This window comes from Bos grunniens, chromosome 28, assembly GCF_055505025.1.
Source record: "Bos grunniens cultivar Pamir isolate PY7600 chromosome 28, Bosgru_T2T1.0, whole genome shotgun sequence".
Classification (NCBI taxonomy): Eukaryota; Metazoa; Chordata; class Mammalia; order Artiodactyla; family Bovidae; genus Bos; species Bos grunniens.
In genome coordinates, this window is record NC_141192.1 from 25,909,618 (window position 1) to 25,934,964 (window position 25,347).

Here is a 25,347-nt window from a genome sequence, read left to right on the forward strand (position 1 = left end):
TGGTATGCCAAGTTACTATTTGGATTTGGAAGAAATGTCACCATATCCTAAAGTAAGTAATTTTTGCAACTTTTTGCAGAAGCCTGCAAGTCAGGCTTCTCTGACCCATAAGTCCTTGATTTCAGATGATCACTAATGCTCATATTTATCCCAAACAGCACTACTTACTCATTTACAGAAAAATGAAGCTGTTCAATTTCATCAACTTCTTTTTTCCATTTTTGGGAGACAGTAGAAAAAAATGCCCAGTTTAGAATGACAAGACATATGTTTCTGACTGCCTTAGAGTATATTTTAATATCTTTAAAATTGGGACATCACTGCTTAAGAAATCTCCTAAAAATGGAATAAGAATTTTAGTGTTCAGGCAACTTCTGGCTGCTGAGAAAATGAGGACTTGATGGTATTTGTGATATACATTTTTTAAATTATGTACTAAAAAGTTTGATTTTAAGTGACTTAAATGCTAAGGAACATTGAAAGGAAATGAGAGAAGATTTTTAAAGTGTAATCGAGATATTTCTAGCTTTGTTTTATATAATCCATGATGGGACTAATTGAAGAGCTCTCTATTTTCCTGTTTGGATTGAAGGAAAGAGGAAACTTAACTCGGAGGAAATTATTTGTGGACTATATAAAGAATGTCAATGATTTACAATTACGATTTTTGTGCAGACAGCTAGCTGTACTATAACCAAGGTAAGTTATTCTTTCCTTTAAAGATTCTAAGTCTGCTTTACTTTACTGAATCTATAGCTTCCAGATCATTCTGTTTAGGGATTAATAATATTTCTCATCTATAGCAACGGGGGGATTTTCAATAGACAAGTAACTAAACTTCCATTGCATTTACTACTGGTCCAATTTTGACCGTGAAGTTGAGTTGCCACATTTGGACGCCTGTTTCCTTTCTTCTGTACCTAATAGAAGGGTCAGCGGTAGCCTGCTGCAGGGTTAGGGCCAAAGACTGTAGAAGTGTATGCATGGGACCATTCGAAGGAGGTCACCATTATCTTCATTCAGTTCAGTTCAGTCCAGTCACTCAGTGGTGTCCGAGCATATGCAACCCATGGACTGCAGCATGCCAGATCTCCATGTCCATCACCAACTCCTAGAGTTTATTCAAACGTATGTTCATTGAGTCGGTGATGTCATACAACCATCTCATCTTCTGTCGTCCCCTTCTCCTCCCGCCTTCAATCTTTCCCAGGATCAGGGTCTTCTCCAATGAGTCAGTTCTTCGCATCAGGTGGCCAAAGTATTGGACCTTCAGCTTCAGCGTCAGTCCTTCCAATGAATATTCAGGACTGATCTCCTTTAGAATTGACAGCTTGTATCTCCTTGCAGTCCATGGGACTCTCAAGAGTCTTCTCCAACACTGCAATTCAAAAGCATCAATTCCTCAGCACTCAGCTTTCTTTATAGTCCAACTCTCACATCCATACATAACTACTCAAAAACCACAGGCTTTATTACATAGACCTTTATTGGCAAAGTAATGTCTCCATTTTTTAATATACTGTCTAGGATGGTCATAACTTTTCTTCCAAGGAGCAAGAGTCTTTTAATTTCATGGCTGCAGTCATCATCTGCAGTGATTTTGGAGAAATAAAGTCTGACACTGTTTCCACTGTTTCCCCATCTATTTGTCATGAGTGATGGGACCAGATGCCATGATCTTAGTTTTCTGAATGTTGAGCTTTAAGCCGATTTTTTCACTCTCTTCTTTCACTTTCATCAAGAGGCTCTTTAGTTTCTTCATTTTCTGCCATAAGAGTGGTGTCATTAAAATATCTGAGGTTATTGATTTTTCTCTTGGCAATCATGATTCCAGTCTGTGCTTCATCCAGCCCAGTATTTCTCATGATGTACTCTGTATATAAGTTAAATAAGTAGGGTGATAATATACAGCCTTGACATATTTCTTTCCCTATTTAAAACCAGTCTGTTGTTTCATGTCCAGTTCTAACTGTTGCTTCCTGACCTGCATACAGATTTCTCAGGACGCAGGTAAGATGGTCTGATATTCCCATCTCTTGAAGAATTTTCCAGAGTTTGTTGTGGTCCACAGAGTCAAAGGCTTTGGCATAGTCAACAAAGCAGAAATAGATGTTTTTCTGGAACTCTTTTGCTTTTTCCATGATCCAGCGGATGTTGGCAATTTGATCTCTGGTTCCTCTGCCTTTTCTAAAACCAGCTTGAACATCAGGAAGTTCACAGTTCACATATTGCTGAAGCCTGGCTTGGAGAATTTTGAGCATTTCTTTGCTAGTGTGTGAGATGAGTGCAATTGTGTGGTAGTTTGAGCATCCTTTGGCATTGCCTTCCTTTGTGATTGGAATGAAAACTGACCTTTTCCAGTCCTGTGGCCACTGCTGCATTTTTCAAATTTGCTGGCATATTGAGTGAAGCACTTTCACAGCATCATTTTTTAGAATTTGGAATAGCTCAACTGGAATTCCATCACCTCCACTAGCTTTTTTTCGTAGTGATTCTTCCTAAGGCCCACTTGACTTCACATTCCAGGATGTTTGGCTCTAGGTGAGTGTTCACACCATCGTGATTATCTGGATAGTGAAGGTCTTTTTTGTATAGTTCTTCTGTGTATTCTTGCCACCTGTTCTTAATATCTTCTGCTTCTATTAGGTCCATATCATTTCTGTCCTTTATTGAGCCCATCTTTGCATGAAATGTTCTCTTGGTATCTCTAATTTTCTTAAAGACATCTCTAATATGTCCCATTCTATTGTTTTCCTCTATTTCTTTGCACTGATCACTGAAGAAGGCTTTCTTATCTCTCCTTGCTATTCTCTGGAACTCTGCATTGAAATGGGTATATTTTTGCTTTCTCCTTTGCTTTTCCCTTCTCTTCTTTTCACAACTATTTGTAATACCTCCTCAGGCAGACATTTTGCTTTTTTGCATTTCTTCTTCTTGGGGATGGTCTTGATCCCTGTCTCCTGTACAATGTCACGATCCTTCATCTATAGTTCTTCATGCACTCTATCAGATCTAATCCCTTAAATCTATTTCTCACTTCCACTGTATAATGATAACAGATTTGATTTAGGTCATACCTGAATGGTCTAGAGATTTTCCCTACTTTCTTCAATTTAAGTCTGGATTTGGCAATAAGGAGTTCATGACCTGAGCCTGGTCTTGTTTTTGCTGCCTTTTTAGAGCTTCTCCATCTTTGGCTGCAAAGAATATAATCAATCTGATTTCAGTATTGACCATTTGATGATGTCCATATATAGAGTCTTCTCTTGTGTTGTTGGAAGAGGGTGTTTGCTATGACCAGTGCTATGACCTTTCCAAGGAGGTTGCCATTATCTTCATTATCTCCACCATAGTTTGGCTCCAGGTAAATAACAAGTAAATAATAGCGGGCGGCTGTGACTGCGCACAAGCACAGCTGAGAGGAGCTACCCCACATCTGAGGTCAGGGGCAGCGGCCAGGAAGAGCTACCCCACGTCCGAGGTCAGGGGCGGCGGCCGAGAGGAGCTACCCCACATCCTAGGTCAGGGGCGGCAGCCGGGAAGAGCTACCCCACGTCCAAGGTCAGGGGCAGCAGCCGAGAGTGCCTGGCTGTGACAGCACAGGGGCAGCCGAGAGGAGTTACCCTGCCACCCGAAGCCAGGGGTGGCAGCCGAGAGGAGCAACCCCACATCCAAGGAGCAGTGGCTGCATGGGGGCAGGAGGGCCTAGAGGAGCTACTCCAAGTTCAAAGTCAGGAGGGGCTGCGGTGAGGAGATACCCCTCATCCAAGGTAAGAAGCAACAGCTACGCTTTGCTGCATCAGCCATGAAGAGATACCCCACGTCCAAGGTAAGAGAAACCCAAGTAAGAAGGTAGGTGTTGCAAGAGGGCATCAGAGGGCAGACACACTGAAACCATAATCACAGAAAACTAGTCAATCTAATCACACTAGGACCACAGCCTTGTCTAACTCAATGAAACTATGAGCCATGCCATGTAGGGCCACACAAGATGGATGGGTCATAGTGGAGAGTTTTGACAAAATGTGGTCCACTGGAGAAGGGAATGGCAAACCACTTCAGTATTCTTGCCTTGAGAACCCCATGAACAGTATGAAAAGGCAAAATGATAGGATACTGAAAGATGAACTCCCCAGGTTGGTAGGTGCACAATATGCTACTGGAGATCAGTGGAGAAATAACTCCAGAAAGAATGAAGAGATGAACCCAAAGCAAAAATAACACCCAGTTGTGGATGTGACTGGTGATGGAAGTAAATTCCGATGCTTAAAGAATAGTATTGCATAAGAACCTGGAATGTTAGGTCCATGAAACAAGGCAAATTGGAAGTGGTCAAACAGGAGATGGCAAGAGTGAACATTGACATTTTAGGAATCATAAAACTAAAATGGACTGGAATGGGTGAATTTAACTCAGATGACCATTATATCTACTACTGTGGGCAAGAATCCCTTAGAAGAAATGGAGTAGCCATCATGGTCAATGAAAGAGTCTGAAATGCAGTACTTGGATGCAATCTCGAAAACTACAGAATGATCTCTGTTTGTTTCCAAGGCAAACCATTCAATATCACAGTAGTCCAAGTCTATGCCCCAACCCGTAATGCTGAAGAAGCTGAAGTTGAACGATTCTATGAAGACCTACAAGACCTTTTAGAACTAACACCCAAAAAAGATGTCCTTTTCATTATAGGGGACTGGAATGCAAAAGTAGGAAGTCAAGAAATACCTGGAGTACCAGGCAAATTTGGCCTTGGAGTACAAAATGAAGCAGAGCAAAGGCTAATAGAGTTTTGCCAAGAGAATGCACTGGTTATAGCAAATACCCTCTTCCAACAACACAAGAGAAGACTCTATACATGGACATCACCAGATGGTCAATATTGAAATCAGACTGATTATATTATTTGCATCCAAAGATGGAGAAGCACTATACAATCAGCAAAAATAAGATCAGGAGCTATCTGTGGCTCAGACCATGAATTCCTTATTTCCAAATCCAGACTTAAATAGAAGAAAGTAGAGGAAAACCCCTAGACCATTCAGGTATGACCTAAATCAAATCCCTTATGATTATATAGTGGAAGTGAGAAATAGATTTAAGGGACTAGAACTGATAGAGAGAGTGCCTGATGAACTATGGACGGAGGTTCATGACATTGTACAGGAGGCAGGGATCAAGACCATTCCCAAGCAAAAGAAATGCAAAAAGGCCAAATGGTTGTCTGAGGAGGCCTGACAAATAGCTGTGAATAGAAGAGAATGCAAGGCAAAGGAGTAAAGGAAAGATACACCCATCTGAATGCGGAGTTCCAAAGAATAGCAAGGAGAGATAAGAAGGCCTTCCTCAGTGATCAGTGCAAAGAAATAGAGGAAAACAATAGAATGGGACAGATTAGAGATTTCTTCAAGAAAATCAGAGATACCAAAGGAACATTTCATGAAAAGATGGGCTCAAAAAGGACAGAAATGGTATGGACCTAACAGAAGCAGATGATATTAAGAAGAGGTGGCAAGAAAATGCAGGGTAGTGTGTTCATCACTCAGTCATGTCCCACTTTTTGCACTGCATGGACTGTAGCCAACCAGGCTCCTCTGTCCATGGGATTCTCCAGGCAAGAATACTGCAGTGGGTTGCTGTGCCCGTCTCCAGAATATGCAGAAGAACTATACAAAAAAATATCTTCATGACCCAGATAATCACAATGGTGTGTTCACTCACGAAGAGCCAGACATCCTGGAATGCAAAGTCAAGTGGTCTTTAGGAAGCATCACTACGATCAAAGCTAGTGGAGGTGATGGAATTCCAGTTGAGCTATTGCAAATCCTAAAAGATTATGCTGTGAAAGTGCTGCACTCAAAATGACAACAAATGAGGAAAATGCAGCAGTGGCCACAGGACTGGAAAAGGTCAGTTTTCATTCCAATCCCAAAGAAAGGCAATGCCAAAGAATGTTCAAACTACCACACAATTGCACTCATCTTACATGCTAGCAAAGTAATGTTCAAAATTCTCCAAGCCAGGCTTCAGTAATATGTGAACCGTGAACTTCCAGATGTTCAAGCTGGATTTAGAAGGCAGAGGAACCAGAGATCAAATTGCGAGCATTTGTTGGATCATTGAAAAAGCAAGAGAGTTCCAGAAAAACACCTAATTCTTCTTTATTGACTATGCCAAAGCCTTTGACTGTGTGGACCACAACAAACTCTGGAAAATTCTTCAAGAGATGGGAATACCAGAGCCCCTGACCTGATTCCTGAGAAATCTGTGTGCAGGTCAGGAAGCAACAGTTAGAACTGGACATGGAACAACAGACTGGTTCCAAATAGGGAAACAAGTGCATTAAGGCTGTATATTGTCACCCTGCTTATTTAACATATGCAGAGGACATTATAAGAAATGCTAGGCTGGATGGAACACAGGCTGGAATCAAGATTGCCCAGAGAAATATCAATAACCTCATATATGTAGATGACACCACCCTTATGGCAGAAAGTGAAGATGAACTAAAGAATCTCTTGATGAAAGTGAAAGAGGAGAGTGAAAAAGTTGGCTTAAAACTCAACATTTTGAAAACTAAGATCATGACATCTGGTCCCATCACTTCATGGCAAATAGATGAAGAAACAGAGGACTTCATTTCTCCAAAATCACTGTAAATGGTGACTGCAGCCATGAAATTAAAAGACACTTCCTCCTTGGAAGAAAAGTTATTACTGACCTAGACAGCATATTAAAAAGCAGAGATATTACTTTGCCAACAAAGGTCCATCTAGTCAAGGCTATGGTTTTTCCAGTAGTCATGTATGCATGTGAGAGTTGAACTATAAAGAAAGCTGAGCACCAAAGAATTGATGCTTTTGAACTGTGGTGTTGAAGACTCTTGAGAGTCCCTTGGACTGCAAGGAGATCCAACAAATCAATCCTTAAGGAAATCAGTCCTGAATATTCATTGGCAGGACTGATGCTGAAGCTGAAACTCCAATACTTTGGCCACCTAATGCGAAGAACTGACTCACTGGAAAAGACCCTGATGCTGGGAAAGATTGAAGGCGGGAGGAGAAGGGGATGACAGAGGATGAGATGGCTGTATGGCATCACCGACTCCATGAACATGAGTTTGAATAAACTCTGGGTCTTGGTAATGGACAGGGAGGCCTGGTGTGCTACAGTCCATGGGGTTACAATGTGTTGAGTACAACTGACGACTGAATTGAACTGAAGTTATGACTTCATCCCTTATCTGGACCCTTGTTTTTCTAAGCTAAGATTCAGTCCTGCTTTTAACAATATCATTGGTTTACTAGTGGATCAGAAATATTTGCCTAAGTCCCAACCACTTCAGTACCTATGGATATGAATCCATTTGGGATTAGTGTCTTTGTAAAGATAATTAAAGATCTCAAGATGAGACAATTCTGGATTTAGGGTAGGGCCTAAATCCAATGAGTGGTGTCCTTGTAAGAAAAAGGAGTGGGATATTTGAAACACACAGAGACACAGGAGAAGCACAAAGAGAAAGGTTATGTGAAGACAGAGGCAGAGATTGGAATGATGTGCCTATAAGCCAAGGCATGCATGTCAAGGACCGCCAGTGCCAACCAGAGGCTAGGAGAGTGTCATGGAGCAGACTTTTCCTCAGAGCCTCCAAAAGGAAGCAATCCTACTGACACCTTCGTTTCAGACTTCTGGCCTCCAGAACAATGAAGTTTTTATTGTTGTAAGCCACCATGCAGTAGTCATCTGTTATGGCAGCCCTAGGAAATTAATATAACCCATCACAAGGGGGACACAAGTCTTCCGTGAACTCTTCACTTTGTAATTGGGACATAGCACGTTATGCCAAGAGCTGCTTAATATTAACCACATTGACATGTGTCTCTTCATATTTCCTGCTCACACACTTGGCCTGCTTATCTCCACTACACCTAACTGCTAGCCCATTTTGGGCCTCATTGACAACAATATATCCTCTGGACATCCTGTTCTGACAGACAGCCAAGATTCCTACTGAGTCCATTGCCCAGTGGCTCAGTCCCACTGGGGGGATAGTTTGGCCTCAAGGAAGAAAAACAGAACTATTTTATCTGAAATACAGAATATGGTTGGCTTACTTTATGATACTTTTCCTTCCCCAGTTTGGCCACTGGGGACCAGGAAAATGACATCAAAATGACTGCTCATTAATGGGATCTATGGGAGCAAAAACTTCAGAAGGAAGTGTGGAAAATGAAAAGAAATTATTAACATAGAAAATAATTGACATCTCTACTACCTTCTCCCTGGTTAATGTGTTGGTACTTGACTGACTCTTTTCACTAACAATGTTCTAATTAGGAAAATAATATCTGCACTAGTCCTGAAATATGTCATTTGTTTCATGTGAAAAGATGACTGTCCTTTGCTAATTTCCCTTTTGCCATGGAGTTTACAATGTAGTGGAAATGGCATTCATCTCTCACACACACACACATATGTAATCACAAGTTTAATTTCAACATGGAAAGTTCAGAGTCTGAGGGAGGCATATACAGGACAAAGCTAGCTTAGAGAGATTCAGAATGTGCCAAACTCAGATAAAAGAAAGAGTAGAACATGCTTGAGGAAAAGAAAGAAGACCAATATTTCTGGTCTACCTTAGTAGTGGGGCTAAATCACTCCTAGAAAAAAAGGTGATACTAGATCTTTCCTTATGGAACTCAAAATAAGCCTGAAAAGGACCACAAGTAACCTAACTGCCTAACAGAACAAAACAAAATCTAGATTCTCAACAACATAAAAGTCACAATGGACAGCACGCAATCAACAAATGCAAAGATGTTGGAAAATAATACAAACAGACTAAAAAATAATAAAGATAATAAAATTGGCAGACAAGGATGTGAAACACCTATTAGAAAAATGTTCAAGTATTTAAAGAAAAAATGTGAACATAGTGAGGAAGAAATGGAAGATACTTCTAGAACCAAATGGCATATCTAGAGAAATGAAAACCCTGGTGATGAAAGGAGACTCATATAGCAGGACCACGGAGCACATGAGGAAGAGTTGTCATAAGGCTGGAGAGTTAGTTATACATGTAATTTCTGGAAGAACCTGAAAGCCACGGTATAGTTTGGAAATTAGCACAGGTTTTGCGGAAGCCATGGATATTAAGGGGGAAAATAGGGATGGGGGACTGCTATCGTGGTGAGTTGAAAATGCAGCTCTTTCTCAGCTGGCTTTTCAGGAGTCCTAGACAGAAAAGAAACGGAGCTATTTCTGCTTCTTATTTATAAATCAACGAACTGGCCCCATGTAGGAGGATGAACTCAGAAAGACTTCATTGACAACTGGCACTTCCACAGTACTCTGGAGTGGAAACTAACAGGCACTCTCGTAGTTGATATTCATTCAACATTTATTCAGTGTCTCATACAAGCCAGACATTGATCTTGAACTGGAATAGAACTTTGAACAAAAACATCTAAGGACTCTATCCTCATGGAGGTTATACTCATAACAGAAAAGAGGATGTTCACAGCTATTTTCTTGGTAAGAACTGTCTCAAAAGAAGATAGCATTTCCAGCTCAGGGTACAAGAGCTTATAGAGGCTATGAAGTGATGGAGCATCATTTACTTTCTTAAATATTTAGAAAACTGGGGGGAGGAGCCAAGATGGCGGTGGAGTAGGACGGGGAGAACACTTTCTCCCCCACAAATTCATCAAAAGAGCATTTAAATGTCGAGTAAATTCCACAAAACAAATACTGAATGCTGGCAGAGGACATCAGGCACCCAGAAAAACAACCCAACTCTTAGAAAGGAGGTAAGAAAAAATATAAAAGACAAAAAAAGAGACAAAAGAGGGAGGGACAGAGCTCCATCCAGGGAAGGGAGTCTTAAAAAGAGACAAGTTTCCAAACACCAGGAAACCTTCTCACTGCTGAATCTGTGTCGAGCTTTGGAAGCACAGAGGGCAACATAACAGGGAGGAAAAATAAATAAACAATTAAAACCCGCAGATTGAGAGCCCTACGGTAACTCCCCCAGTGGAGAAGCAGCACAGACCCCTTCATCCGCCATTAGCAAGCAGGGGCTGGGCAGGGAGGCGCGGCGCGGGCTGCATTGCTCAGAGTAAGAATCTGGCCTGAATTCCCTGAGCGCTATCTGAGCGAAATAATTTGGGCTAGCAAACCAGACTGTGGGATATCTACCACGCGAAAAGCCAGCCCTAACCTAAGACACTGCCAGGCCCGCGCATGGAACAAAGGACTGAACAGAGATAGCCGGCTGCAGACCTTCCCCCTCCGGTGACAGGCAGCCAGAGCCGGAAGGGGGCAATCGCAGCCCCAGAGAGACATTATCTGTAAAACTGTAAGCAGGCTTCTTTGCTAACTAAAACTTCTTGGGGGTCTGGACGGTCAACATCTGCCTGAGAAGGTGCGCCGGTTTTACACCCAGATAACCGAGTGGCGGGGAGGCGATAAGTCGCAGCATCGGCGCTCGCCAAATACCTCATCACCTGAGCTGCTCGGACCTAGGAAGAGCACAAAACGCAGGCCCAACTGAGTCTGTGCCTCTGAGGACTACCTGAGTGCCTGAACCTGAGCGGCTTGGACCTGGGAGGTGCATGCAGCCCAGGGCCGGCCTCGGATTGTTCCCAGCTGAAAAACCTAGAGCCCGAGCAGTGTGGGCAGGGAGGCCACACGCGCCGTGAGCGGGGGGCAGACCCAGTGTGGCTGAGGCACTGCGAGCGCACGCCAGTGTTATTTGTTTGCAGCATCCCTCTCTCCCTCCCCACAGCGCGACTGAACAAGTGAGCCTAAAAAAAAAAAAAAGTTTCCCCCACCGTCCCCTTTGTGTCAGGGCAGTAACCAGACACTGAAGAGACCAGCAAACAGAAGAAGTTATAACAGAGGGAAACGCCTTGGAAGCTACAGGCAATAGATTAAAACCCCGTGGTTACTACAGACTACATAGGAAGGGGCCTATACTTGAGAAATATAAGTCGGACCAAGAAACTAGCCAAAAATGAACTGAACCCACAATACTCACAACAAAACCAGAAAAAGTCCTAGATATATTTTTACTATTTTTACGATCATTCTTTCTTTCTCTCTTTTTTTTTTAATTTTTAGAAAAAAAAATTTTTTAAGTCCTCTATTGTTCCTTTAATTTTCACTTTTATAACCTATTACTTTGCAAAAACAAAAAAGACCCTATTTTTTTCTTCTTCAGCAAACTTCATATATATATTTTATAATTCTTTGACCTTGTTTTTTTCTTTTTTTTCCTTCTTTTCTTCTTTTCTTTAACATTGTATTTTTGAAATTCCAAACTCTAGTTTTTTTAATTTTAGCTTTTTGGTATATGTTATCAATTTTGTACCTATAGTTTTTTTTATAATTTCTGTGACTTTTTTTTTTCTGTTTCTTTCTCTTCTTCTTTTATATAACATTGTATATCTGAAATTCCAAACTCTACTCTAGATTTTTAATTTATGCTTTTTGGTATTTGATATTAATTTTGTACCTGTATTTTCTTTATAATTTTTGCGACATTGTTTGTTTGTTTGTTTGTTTTCTCTCTTTATGTCTCTTCTTCCTTTTGTTTTTTAATATTGTATTTTTGAAATTCCAAACTCTACTCTAGATTTTTAATTTTTGCTTTTTGGTATTAGTTATCAATTTTGTACCTGTATTTTCTTTATAATTTTCGCGACCTTGTTTCTTTTTCTTTGTTCATTTTTTCTCTTTCTTTTCCTTCTTCTTTTCTTTAACATCGTATTTTTGAAATTCCAAACTCTACTCTAGATTTTTAATTTTTGCTTTTATGTATTTGTTACCAATTTTGTACCTTTAAGAACCCAATCCTCAGGACCCATTTTTCAGTAGGGAGCGAGATTACTGGCTTGACTGCTCTCCCTCCCTTTGGACTCTCCTTTTTCTCCACCAGGTCGCCTATGTCTCCTCCCTAACCCCTCTCTACTCTACCCAACTCTGTGAGTTTCTGTGTGTTCCAGACGGTGGAGAACACTTAGAGAACTGATTACTGGCTGGATCTGTCTCCCTCCTTTTCATTCCCCCCTTTTATCCTTCTGGCCACCTCTGTCTCCTTCCTCCTTCTTCTCTTCTCTGTATAACTACTTGAACATCTCTGAGTGGTCCAGTTGTGGAGTGCACATAAGGAAGTGACTACTGGCTACCCGACTCTCTCCACTATTGATTCCACCTCATCTCATTTGGGTCACCTCTAACTCCCTCCTCCCTCTTCTTTTCTCCATGTAATGCTGTGAACCTCTCTGAGTGACCCTCACAGTAGAGACACTTTCCATCTTTAACGTAGATGTTTTATCAATGGTGCTGTATAGAAGGAGAAGTTTTGAAACTACTGTAAAAATAATACCAATAACTGGAAGCAGGAGGCTTAAGTCCAAACCCTGACTCCAGGAAACTCCTGACTCCAAGGAACATTAATAGACAGGAGCTCATCAAACACCTCCATACCGACACTGAAACCAAGCACCACACAAGGGCCAAGAAGTTCCAGGGCAAGACATACCAAGCAAATTCTCCAGCAACAAAGGAACACAGCCCTGAGCTTCAAGATACAGGCTGCCCAAAGTCACCCCAAACCCATAGACATCTCATAACTCATTACTGGACATTTCATTGCACTCCAGAGAGAAGAAATACAGCTCCACCCACCAGAACACCGACACAAGCTTCCCTAACCAGGAAACCTTGACAAGCCACCTGTACAAACCCACACACAGTGAGGAAATGCCACAATAAAGAGAACTCCACAAACTGCCAGAATACAGAAAGGACACCCCAAACTCAGCAATTTAAACAAGATGAAGAGACAGAGGAATACCCAGCAGATAAAGGAACAGGATAAATGCCCACCAAACCAAACAAAAGAGGAAGAGATAGGGAATCTACCTGATAAAAAATTCCGAATAATGATAGTGAAATTGATCCAAAATCTCGAAATTAAAATGGAATCACAGATAAATAGCCTGGAGACAAGGATTGAGAAGATGCAAGAAAGGTTTAACAAGGACCTAGAAGAAATAAAAAAGAGTCAATATATAATGAATAATGCAATAAATGAAATTAAAAGCACTCTGGAGGCAACAAATAGTAGAATAACAGAGGCAGAAGATAGGATTAGTGAATTAGAAGATAGAATGGTAGAAATAAATGAATCAGAGAGGATAAAAGAAAAACGAATTAAAAGAAATGAGGACAATCTCAGAGACCTCCAGGACAATATTAAATGCTACAACATTCGAATCATAGGGGTTCCAGAAGAAGAAGACAAAAAGAAAGACCATGAGAAAATACTTGAGGAGATAATAGTTGAAAACGTCCCTAAAATGGGGAAGGAAATAATCACCCAAGTCCAAGAAACCCAGAGAGTCCCAAACAGGATAAACCCAAGGCGAAACACCCCAAGACACATATTAATCAAATTAACAAAGATCAAACTTAAAGAAAAAATATTAAAAGCAGCAAGGGAAAAACAACAAATAACACACAAGGGAATTCCCATAAGGATAACAGCTGATCTTTCAATAGAAACTCTTCAAGCCAGGAGGGAATGGCAAGACATACTTAAAATGATGAAAGAAAATAACCTACAGCCCAGATTATTGTACCCAGCAAGGATTTCATTCAAGTATGAAGGAGAAATCAAAAGCTTTTCAGACAAACAAAAGCTGAAAGAATTCTGCACCTCCAAACCAGCTCTCCAACAAATACTAAAGGATATTCTCTAGACAGGAAACACAAAAACGGTGTATAAATTTGAACCCAAAACAATAGAGTAAATGGCAACGGGATCATACTTATCAGTAATTACCTTAAACGTAAATGGGTTGAATGCCCCAACCAAAAGACAAAGACTGGCTGAATGGATACAAAAACAAGACCCCTACATATGTTGTCTACAAGAGACCCACCTCAAAACAGGGGACACATACAGACTGAAAGTGAAGGGCTGGAAAAAGATTTTCCATGCAAATAGGGACCAAAAGAAAGCAGGAGTCACAATACTCGTATCAGATAAAATAGACTTTAAAACAAAGGCTGTGAAAAGAGACAAAGAAGGTCACTACATAATGATCAAAGGATCAATCCAAGAAGAAGATATAACAATTATAAATACATATGCACCCAACACGGGAGCACCGCAATATGTAAGACAAATGTTAACAAGTATGAAAGGAGAAATTAACAATAACACAATAATAGTGGGAGACTTTAATACCCCACTCACACCTATGGATAGATCAACTAAACAGAAAATTAACAAGGAAACACAAACTTTAAATGATACAATAGACCAGTTAGACCTAATTGATATCTATAGGACATTTCATTCCAAAACAATGAATTTCACCTTTTTCTCAAGCGCACATGGAACCTTCTCCAAGATAGATCACATCCTGGGCCATAAAGCTAGCCTTGGGAAATTCAAAAAAATTCAAATCATTCCAAGCATCTTTTCTGACCACAATGCAGTAAGATTAGATCTCAATTACAGGAGAAAAACTATTAAAAATTCCAACATATGGAGGCTGAACAACACGCTGCTGAATAACCAACAAATCACAGAAGAAATCAAAAAAGAAATCAAAATTTGCATAGAAACGAATGAAAATGAAAACACAACAACCCAAAACCTGTGGGACACGGTAAAAGCAGTCCTAAGGGGAAAGTTCATAGCAATACAGGCACACCTCAAGAAACAAGAAAAAAGTCAAATAAATAACCTAACTCTACACCTAAAGCAACTAGAAAAGGAAGAAATGAAGAACCCCAGGGTTAGTAGAAGGAAAGAAATCTTAAAAATTAGAGCAGAAATAAATGCAAAAGAAACAAAAGAGACCATAGCAAAAATCAACAAAACCAAAAGCTGGTTCTTTGAAAGGATAAATAAAATTGACAAACCATTAGCCAGACTCATCAAGAAACAAAGGGAGAAAAATCAAATCAATAACATTAGAAATGAAAATGGAGAGATCACAACAGACAACACAGAAATACAAAGGATCATAAGAGACTACTATCAACAATTATATGCCAATAAAATGGCAGAAGGGAAAGAGACACGTGTACCCCAATGTTCATCGCAGCACTGTTTATAATAGCCAGGACATGGAAGCAACCTAGATGTCCATCAGCAGATGAATGGATAAGAAAGCTATGGTACATATACACAATGGAGTATTACTAAGCCATTAAAAAGAATACATTTGAATCAGTTCTAATGAGGTGGATGAAACTGGAGCCTATTATACAGAGTGAAGTAAGCCAGAAGGAAAAATACCAATACAGTATACTAACGCATATATATGGAATTTAGAAAGAGGGTAACAATAACCCTGTGTACGAGATAGCAAAAGAGATACTGATGTATAGAACAGTTTTATGGACTCTGTGGGAGAGGGAGAGGGTGGGAAGACTTGGGAGAATGGCATTGAAACATGTAAAATATCATGTATGAAACGAGATGCCAGTCCAGGTTCAATGCACGATACTGGATGCTTGGGGCTAGTGCACTGGGATGACCCAGAGGGATGGTATGGGGAGGGAGGAGGGAGGAGGGTTCAGGATGGGGAACACATGTATACCTGTGGCGGATTCATTTTGATATTTGGCAAAACTAATACAATTATGTAAATTTTAAAAATAAAATAAAATTAAAAAAAAGGAAAACTGGTTGGTTGCATTTAAATGGAATTTTAAAGCTTTGAGATTAGTGTTATCTTCTGAACTTGATAAACCATAACGCCATGTCTAAGTCACCATTTAAGAGATTCAATTTTTTTAATGCACAAAAGATTCAGTTCAGTTCAGTCGCTCAGTTGTGTCCGACTCTTTGTGACCCCATGAATCGCAGCATGCCAGGCCTCCCTGTCCATCACCAACTCCCGGAGTTCACCCAGACTCACATCCATCGAGTCAGTGATGCCATCCAGCCATCTCATCCTCTGTCGTCCCCTTCTCCTCCCGCCCCCAAATCCTCCCAGCATCAGAGTCTTTTCCAATGAGTCAACTCTTCGCATGAAGTGGCCAAAGTACTGGAGTTTCAGCTTTAGCATCATTCCTTCCAAAGAAATCCCAGAGCTGATCTCCTTCAGAATGGACTGGTTGGATCTCCTTGCAGTCCAAGGGACTCTCAAAAGTCTTCTCCAAAACCACAGTTCAAAAGCATCAATTCTTCAATTAGATGACTTCAATTTCATTCAAGCCAAGTAAGTCACCCCTCCCCCACAAATGAAGTATCATTTTCAATGGATCTTTGCTTTGCTTAGGCTTTTAGCTAACAGACAGTCCCCTTTGTTTCAAGATACTGATTTTTATACTATTAAGTGACTGCAAGTATATTGTCAATAGTTTATGGTGAGGGAGGGGGATAGATGTTTAAAATCTGTTATGTTTCATTTGTAGATTTCTTGAATCAGACAAATCAAGATTAAATACGAATTTAGCTATAAGATTTTTCTAAAAGAAGCCATTTTGAAAACTTGCTTGTCTGTGAATCTTTTGTTTTAAAAGTATCCTTGTTTAGAGTCTTATCTGATCAATCTCAATAGAGTTTGCAAAGTTATCCAAATTCGTTAAATTCTTTCCAAACCCTTCAAATTTGTGACAGTATCTTGGAAAGGGAAGACTTATCCATCTCTTAACTATGCAAGCTAATGGTGGCCTGCAGTGTTTGAAAAGTGATAAGGCATTCAGGCCAAGTTCAATAACATCAGGCTGTATGTCAAGAGCCAGAAGTCATGACTAAGAATACCACTGATTAAAGACAGGAGCTGAAAAAAAAAAAAAAAAACAAGACAGGAGCTGAGACACCAGTGACCATCATAAGTGAGCCAATTTCTTATTCCCTGGGCCAGCACTGATTATTCTCTATTGGTTAAAAAAAATAAAAGAATGATCTTTGAAATAAAAGCTTCTCTTTTATTTTAAGCTCCTTTCTTCAGTTCAGTTCAGTTCAGTTCAGTCTCTCAGTTGTGTCTGACTCTTTGCAATCCCATGACTGCAGCATATCACACTTCCCTGTTCATCACCAACTCCTGGAGTCTACTCAAATTCATGTCTACCAAGTCAGTGATGCTATCCAACGATCTCATCCTCTGTCATCCCCTTCTCCTCCTGCCTTCAACCTTTCCCAACATCAGTGTCATTTCCAATGAATCAGTCCTTCACATCAGGTGGCCAAAATATTGGAGTTTCAGCTTCAACATCAGTCCTTCCAATGAATATTCAGGACTGATTTCCTTTAGAATTGACTGGTTAGATCTCCTTGAAGTCCAAGTGACTCTCAAGGGTCTTCTCCAACACCACAGTTCAAAAGCATCAATTCTTTGGTGCTCAGCTTTCTTTAGAGTCCAACTCTCAAATCCATACATGACCACTGGAAAAACCATAGCTTTGACTAGATGGACATTTGTTGGCAAAGTAATGCCTCTGATTTTTAATATGCTGTCTAGGTTGGTCATAGATTTTCTTCCAAGGAGCAAGTGTCTTTTAATTTCATGGCTGCAGTCACCATCTGCAGTGATTTTGAAACGGAAAGAAATAGTCTGTTACTATTTCCATTGTTTCCCCATCTATTTGCCAAGAAGTAATAAGACCAGATGCCATGATCTTAGTTTTCTGAATGTTGAGTTTTAAGCCAATTTTTTCACTCTCCTCTTACATTTTCATCAAGAGACTTTTTAGTTCTTTGCTTTCTGCCATAAGGGTGGTATCATATACATATATGAGGTTTTTGATATTTCTCCTGGCAATCTTGATTTCAGCTTGTGCTTCATTCAGCCCAGCATTTCACATGATGTATTCTGCATATAAGTTAAATAAGCAGGGTGACAATATACAGCCTTCACGTATTCCTTTCCCAAATGGTACCAGTTCATTGTTCCATGTCTGGTTCTTACTGTTGTTTCCTGACCTGTATACAGATTTCTCAGGAGGCAGGTAAGGTGGTCTGGTATTCCCATCTCTTGAAGAATTTTCCATAGTTTGTTGTGATCCACACAGTCAAAGTCTTTGACAGAGACAATAAACAGTAGATGTTTTTCTGGTGATCACTGGCTCTAGGTGATCACTCACCTAGAACCAGACATCCTGGAATGTGAAGTCAAGTGGGCCTTAGGAAGCATCACTATGAACAAAGCCAGTGGAGGTGATGGAATCCCAGTTGAGCTATTTCAAATCCTAAATGATGATGCTGTGAAAGTGCTGCATTCAATATGCTAGTGAATTTGGAAAACTCAGCAGTGGCCACAGGACTGGAAAAGGTCAGTTTTCACTCCAATTCCAAAGAAAAGCAATGCCAAAGAACATTCAAACTCCCGTACAATTGCACTCATCTCACACAGGTGGCTCAGAGGTTAAAGCGTCTGCCTAGAATGTGGGAGACCTGGGTTCGATCCCTGGGTTGGGGAAATCCCCTGGAGAAGGAAATGGCAACCCACTCCAGTACTCTTGCCTAGAGAATCCCATGGAGGGAGGAGCCTGGTAGGCTACAGTCCATGGGGTCTCAAAGAGTCGGACAGGACTGAGCGACTTCACTTTCACTTTCACACATTAGCAAAGCAATGCTCAAAATTCTCCAAGCCATGCTTCAACAGTACAAGAACTGTGAACTTCCAGACGTTCAACTGGATTTAGTAAAGGCAGAGGAACCAGAGATCAAAAGCCCCTTTCTTAGAAAACACCAAAGTTTCTATGATATTTTTGCTCTATGCTTTGTCGACCAGGGAACCTCAAATTATCTGAGAATTTAAATTTAAGGGAGTTTGTGTTGTGACCTGTGTGCCAGCAAAGGATAAACTAATACTTTAATAATTGGAATACATTCCATTGTATTGTTCTATTCATTTTAATACTAATTTACTCTAACACTGCTTAATCTAACCAGTTCATGTTGGGAAAAATATCTAAAAAGGCATCAAGCTTCAGAGCTTGGTGAATAAATTGAGGCACAAAAGTTACTGCTAGAAACATGGTAAAAGAACCCACATTTTATCTTTGGAATGTTCCACATATTCCACCAAGGAAATCCTAAGCGAGGCCAGGAAGTGTGGTGATATTATCACAAAATCATCTAGTCTTAATATTCAACATTTGCCCACAGACAAATAGCATCTGTCATCACCTGGGAGCTTATTAGAAATGCAGAGAAACTCAGGCCATGACCCAGACCTACTCAATCAGAATCTGCAGTTTAACAAGATCCCTAGGTGATTATTTGCACACTAGAACTGATACAGCACTGATCTACAGCAGATCTCTCAACCCTGGATGCACAATAGAAACACCTGAGGAAAGTTAAAAAAAAAAAATGCCAAGACAAGGTTCCTACTCTAGGGATTCCAGCCTGATGGATCAAATACTCACTAGATTTTTTTAACTTGTATAACTGGGTGGATGAAATTTCCAATCACCAAATAGAAAAGAAACAAGAAAAATATGCTATGTGAAGGGTTTGGTTTTCACATGTTAGTTTATGATGCTATGGTACATACAAAAAGCTATGGTAGATGAATAAATGAATAGATATATACATATAGATGGATGAATGGAATATTGATAAGAAAAGTTTCAGTAATGAACTCTTCAGTTTCAATAAACATCTATAGAGGTCTATAATGTAAGAGAGAGAGGTCAAGGAAAGACATACATATATGTAGAAATTTTGGAACTACTGAATGTAGAGGTGATAATGAAGGCATGGGAACAGATAAGAATAACTATCGTCTAGTGCACTATTAGGAGGAGAAAAGTAAAGATCAAGAATAGAATCTCAGGAACTTCCCTGATGATCCAGTGATTAAGACTCTGAGCTTCCACTACAGGGGACACGGGTTTGACTCTGGGTCAGGAAACTAAGATCCCACATGCTGTAGCACAGCAAAAAAAAGAATAGGATCTCCTGCATCATTATCCTTTTTTTTTTTTTTTTTTGCATCAACTTTTAAAGCATAGGCCAAGTAAGTGTAGCTCAATAATGAGATTAAACTAGGGCATCTAGAAAAGAAGAGTAATCAAGAGGAAAGAGAAGAATACACACCGAGGTTAAGAAACAGTTTCCAAAGAACATATGATGTCAGATACTGCAGGACATCAGAAATTCAACAGGTCCATTGCCTTTACCATCTAAGAATTAACATATAAACTCGGCAAGACAGTGAATGTGTTGAAAGCCAGATTGTAATTCACTGAGGAAGGAATGGAAAATGAGGCAGTGGAAAGACATAGTTTCCATTTTTCTTTCGAGAAGGTTGGCAGTAAAGGGGAAATATTATATACGGTAGTAGCTAGAAGAAGGTGTAGGATTTATAACACTCAGCTGCTTTTAGGGAACTCAAAACTTTTCAGAGACTTGGATGTTGGATCTACTAATTGCAGTGTTTCGAGAATAAACACATATGCCTCATAAGCATATGTATTTTTCATTATAAATGTTTATGTGTCTGGTATATTATTGGAGAACAGAATTGCCTATTCAAACATGTTAGACACTGCTTTTATTAGACACAGCTATTATAACATCACACACCAGAGATTTGTACAATTCTGTGGTCCCACATTTCTCAGTTCCTTTTAAATTTGTTTGGCCAATTAAATATTTAGATGAAAAGAAACATGATTCTCAGATGATACCTCTATATAAACAGTGTGGTTTAGTCATAACTTTTTACTACTTACAGCTGTGGGACTTAGAAAACTCTTATTACTTTGGTACAGCCTCCTCAATTGTGGTAGAAAAAATTTAGAAAATGAAAGGCAATAGGAAATTGTTTTAAAATCAATATTAATAAATAATTATCTCAAATTAGTGAGCTGGATTTGCATATTAATTTTTTACTAATTAGGTTTACTGATTAATAGTTTATTAATCAGTCTCCTGATTTCAAATGGTTTAAGAATCCAAGTAACATAAACAGAAGAAGTATTATCGCCCAATTTTGTGAGTTCGGAAACTGAAGAAAAAGATGACAAGGCCTAGAACACAGGTAACAACTTGAAGAATACTGAAAGGTCACTTCTTTCTGACTTTTAAAGGAGGATCAAACATACATGTCCTTTCAAACTCTCGGAATCAGTTCAATGGTCAATAAAATAATATATACTGGGGAATAGGGACTTAGTGTTTAATAGGGACAGAGTTTCAGTTCAGGAAATGATAAGATTTGGGACATAAACTATGGTGAGACTTGCACAACAATGTGAATGTATTTAGTGCCACCGAAATGTACAGTTAAACATGGTTAAAAGTGTTTTATATTATGTGACTTTTACCACAATAATAGTTTTTAAAAATAAGACAAAATAATGTACATTAATGCATGATAAACTGTAAAATATTATATGAATTTAAATCCAAGCAACATGAGTCATATTTTTAGCACCTAAATCAGTGCCTGACACACACCTAAACCAAGTCCTCTGGAAATTAAATAGAGCCTTATAATATTTTGTAATGGTGGTCATTACAAAGAGTCAGAGATGTGTCCTAATCATTCCCTAGATTCCCCCCAACAGTCTATTATCCCTTCTTTTTTGTTTTTGATATGAAGAAATTTAGGGCAACTCTCAGTTTTCAGTTGCCTAGGCAAAGCCTCTTCCTAGATTAGGTTGTTTAGACAACCTTGCCTAGAAAAGACGTTTCAATTTCCAGATAGACCGAGACAATTTTCTGTATAGTTGTTTTTGGGACAAGGAACCTCAGGGAATCATGTTCAGTTCTGGGTTTAGATCTTATGCTCCAATATCCTAGATTCTCTTCCAATGAACGAGAAACTGTCCATTGGAAAGAACATATTGAGATGCTACTATGCTACTCCTTTTTTCTGAGACTGAGACCACTTATCCTCTACCAGCCTCATGAGTCCCAAACCGCCAAACTGACTTGGCTCCATAGGCATAAGAACTATGAACCACCACTGAAGGTTATTATCCCAGAGTCTCCCTTGTCTCAGGCCACAATCTCTTAGACTACTCTAAAAATGATACCTTATTTTCATTTAGAATCTTAAAATTAAGTAATGCTCCTAGGTCTCACCGTCATCAGAAATCTCTACCATCTGTTAATATATTTGCTTCCTTTCTTTTTCTACTAAGCTACTTCTTCCCAGACTTATCAATATGTATTATATGGAACTACATTAAGAGCTTTAACTTTAAAGTCAGATAGGACTGGATTTGAATCCAGCCTCTAATCCTAACTGTGACCTTGGGAAGCTTATTTAAACTCTCTGAGTCTCAGTTTACCCATCTGAAAAACAAAAGTAATGACATTGACTTCTTGCTATTTGGTGATGATTAAATGATACAGTGCATATAGATCACTTAGCACTGTGCCCAGAACATACAGCCTCAGAGTCCTTTTAAACATGCCATGTGGGCATGTATCAGCCTCCCTCCTTATACCTCAGTTTCAGCTATTCTGGAGGCCATCAATTTTTGAAGTGCCACCCAGGACTCCTAAAATGAATTTTGTGTCTGATCTATAGGTTGTCTTTAAAATTGGACCACGTTTAACATCTTTGTGTTTTCACAAGAGGAAGTAATAGCCGTAAACTTATTTTTATTCATTTGGATTCTCATAAACTATCTTTGGCTACTGCAGGGACCCCCTACAGACTGATTCAGCATCACTGTAGTACTAAATTCTTTATCTCTGCATCATGGCAAAAAATGGTTAAAAGTACAAACACTAAAACCAGACTGTCTGGGCTGAAATACCATTTCTGCCTTTACCTGTCTGTGCAAATTGGAGCAAGTTACTTGACCTTTCCATGCTTCAGTTTTGTCGATGGGATGATAGTAATAGTGCCTACTTTGCAGCATTTTTGTGAATCTAATACAGGTTAATACATGTAAAGTACTTAGAATAGGATCTGGCACATAGTTAACATTTTATGGCTGAGTGCTCACTTTTACTAACTACTTACAAAGTAGGATGAAATTAATTCTACAAACACTTGCTAATTGGTTACATGCCAAAACTATACCCAAGGCTAAAAGATGATGAGGTCCTGACCACAAGGACCTTCAATAAAAAAGGATATTATATATACATATATATAAAACACACGCATGCATGCATGCTAAGTCACTTCAGTTCTGTCTGACTCTCTGCAACCCTATGGACTGTAGCCCACCAGGTTCTTCTGTCTGTGAGATTCTCCAGGCAAGAATACTAGAGTGGGTTGCCGTGCTCTCCTTCAGGGGATCTTCCTGACCCAGGGATTGAACCTGTGTCTTTTATGTCTCTTGCATTGGCAGGTGGGTTCTTTGCCAGTAGCACCAGCTGGGAAGCCCCATATATAACACACACACATATACAATGTATAATCTGGTACACATACAGACACATAGTGCACAATGCACACACATATCACAAATTCTAGGCTATAACAGTACCTGACATTGTATAATCTGAGATTACCAATCTGTTCTCTTTGGCTTCTTTTTTTTTTTTTTCAGTCTCAAATCAAGAGTTTTTATTGTCTCTTTAAAATATCACAACCGAGTCCATAGAACCATCTGCTATCTTGTTTCTGCAGCAGGATCACTGAGATTTTATTCATCATCCTGCTGAACTGTTCCTTTTTCAGAAACATAGATACCACCCCAAAATTTTCTGATATCCTTGTTTTTAACTGTGGTGGCTTGCTGAATCAAAGCAGCCGAATTTGACACAAGTTCAATGTCATTTCCTTCAAGAATCCACTCATCTTTCTGGGCTTGAGATACTGAACAGGCAACCCCTGGCCTCATTCGAACACTGCATATGTATTTTTCACCCAGAAAGTTTCAGATTTCCACAAGAGAACCATTCTCCTGAATAACAACGTTGATGGGGAAGTGGGCATACACTGACCTCATCTTGTAACTGAAGCCCAGTGTAACACCCTTGATCATGTTCTGTACGTGACTACAGATTGTGCAAACAGTGGCTAGTTCCTTTGTTTCCCCACCATTTGTCAACACAGAGCCTCTTCTTTTTCTTTTCAAAGAGACTGAGTTCTACACTGATGTGATTGAAGTTCCTCCGCAGGGTGCCTCTGGGGCCCTTCACAATAACTGTCCGTCCCTTCAAGGTAATGTTGACATTTTCTGGGATGTCGACAGTGTGATTGGCTTCTAACATTTTTTGCCTTTAATCAGTGATGAAAGTGGATTTATATCTGGGCTAATCACTTGGACCAGCCTTCTATATGATAGCTGCAAAGAAGAGTATTGACTTTACACACCCCCAATTAATTGTTACCAAGGACCCTATATCAAATCACGTTTTTACTCATCAGATCATTGTCTGAAAGCCAATGATTATGAAAGCTAAAAAACTTAAATCAATTCCTAAATCTGTAAATGAAGACCTGGAGAAGTATCCTCAATTTGAGTAAATAAAGAATAAAACTATGACTGATTTGGAATGATTTCTAATTTATAGAACACAATGAAAACAATATTGTAAATATAAATCTCCTTCCTGCAAACCAGATAACAACTTTATGGACAAAGCTGGTGTCCATGTGTGAGATGGAAGAAAATTCTCCTTACATGGCATCTGCCTTCTCTCTAAGCAGGTGGCTAAATCCCCATTCCTCACAATGAGCCGTGCCTTCCACTTTCTCTCCACTATTAATCCTTCTCAGTGGGCTGGCCTTGAGGTTTAAGTTGTTCTTCAGCACTGCAAGGGTGAGGTCTTTTGCAGACCATGAGCGACAGCTGCCTGGTAAAGCTTTGCCTGTGAAGTAGCTGGCACCCACTGATAATAGTTGGCTCCTGTTGCTCAGCCCTGCTGTTTGCAGAATCGAAGGCAGCTTCTGTAAACCCCATTAGCCTGTCTCTCCCACAATTTTCTATTCTTTCTTGTCAGCAAGTGTTACCACAACGGTCAAACACTGAACTTTCCCTGAGGCCACCAACTCCATCCTTGTGTTCTCCGCTCCACAGCTGAGTTGAAGGAATCACATAAGTAAATGACACATAGACGTTAAGTGGCTGCTCAGACAGACTCAATGTGAAACACTTTCCAGAGGCCTTTCAATCAGAGCTAGTCCTTTCTAGGACTGGCCATAGGTTGTGAGATGGTAACTATTTGGATACTATTGCTAGTCTTTATTCAGCACCTACTACATTTCAAACACTTGTCTTATTTATTATATTTTATCCATGAACAATCCTAAAATTTAGGGATCTTTACCCCAATTTTAAAGATGAGGAAACTGAGATTCACAGTATCTTTTTAACTGAAAATTATCACACAATGTACCTTCCTCCTCCCTGGATGATAGAGCTTTCTTTTTGCTCCTCAATCATACCAGT

The 25,347-nt window shown here is 39.7% G+C and overlaps 1 pseudogene across 1 annotated transcript; it reads right to left on the bottom strand.

Annotated features, from left to right (window-relative positions):
* Positions 1-23,484: 23,484 nt before the first annotated feature.
* LOC147343041 (large ribosomal subunit protein uL6 pseudogene) lies at positions 23,485-24,166 on the bottom strand (annotated as a pseudogene). The gene has a single exon (XR_015156608.1). The product of XR_015156608.1 is annotated as a large ribosomal subunit protein uL6 pseudogene (transcript).
* Between the last annotated feature and the right edge of the window lie 1,181 nt (positions 24,167-25,347).